The 968-nt window shown below is 33.1% G+C and overlaps 1 protein-coding gene across 1 annotated transcript in view; it reads left to right on the top strand.

The window, feature by feature from the left end:
- Nucleotides 1-968, top strand: part of LOC129572432 (uncharacterized) — a 3819-nt gene extending 2851 nt beyond the window's left edge. Inside the window, exon 3 of the mRNA XM_055452400.1 lies at nt 1-968. This exon is cut by the window's left edge and continues 191 nt beyond it. The gene's annotated coding sequence lies outside the window, so the exon portion shown is untranslated.

Below are 968 nucleotides of genomic sequence, written 5' to 3'. Positions count from 1 at the left end.
CAAATTCGAAAAACTGATACGTCAAAAGTGGTACAACGTGACGCAGAGCAACCAAACAAGCGTTCAAGGATAAACTCACATTCGGATCCTAGTGAAATTCGAGAGATAGAGCAATCCGCCAAACGTTCTAAGATGAACCCACCTTCGAATTGTAATCAAATTCGAAAAACTGTCGAAGCGGTGACGAATACGGTAGCAATAATAGAATTTTCGATGAACGAAATTGTATGGGAAAACTCAAGGGTCACCCACACTGGCCTGCGAGAATTTGTGGATTCGATAACAAAAAATTCGAAATTGTATGGTTTAATGATTATAGGATATCCAAAATGTTCAGATCACAGTTATTTAAATTTAACGATGTTAATTTCAAAGTATTTTCTAAATCACGTAAAACGGGTTTAGAAGCGGCTGTAAAAGAAGCCATTCTGTATGGAATGGCAACATCGCATTAAACCATGCATTTAATTCGAATTATTTGTTTTAATTCGAATCAACTGAATCAACTAAAGATTGCAATGTGAATTCAAACAAAAAATAGACATATTTCAAAATATCTATACTACCAATAGGGATATGTTTAGATTAGACGTAAAACTTCTCTTCAATTTACCACTCCTTTGATAAATTGAACGACGACTTTTGCAGTCATTAAGGCCGTTATCAAAATGTTGAACGCTTCAATTAGTCTTTCATTTTTACACGTTTAAGTTAGGCTATATTGGATCGTTGACATGTGGCTACCTTTATTCATTTCCATGGTTTTATTTATTGGATTAATAATAATAATGCGAATTCACATATTAAATTCTCATACAAGTCGAGAACCAATATTTAAATCAAAACTGATGTAACACCCTAATTTTATAAACACAAAAAGATCGTGCATGATTCTTAGAGTCATTTTCCTGTTAAATTAAAATATTCAGCCAGTACTTGTCGGTGTCAATAAAACTGAACAAATCAAA

The sequence above is a fragment of the Sitodiplosis mosellana genome, unplaced genomic scaffold (assembly GCF_009176505.1).
Source record: "Sitodiplosis mosellana isolate CC-2019 unplaced genomic scaffold, AAFC_SMos_1.0 Smas_scaffold_4950, whole genome shotgun sequence".
Classification (NCBI taxonomy): Eukaryota; Metazoa; Arthropoda; class Insecta; order Diptera; family Cecidomyiidae; genus Sitodiplosis; species Sitodiplosis mosellana.
This window is presented reverse-complemented; position numbering and strand designations above follow the sequence as displayed.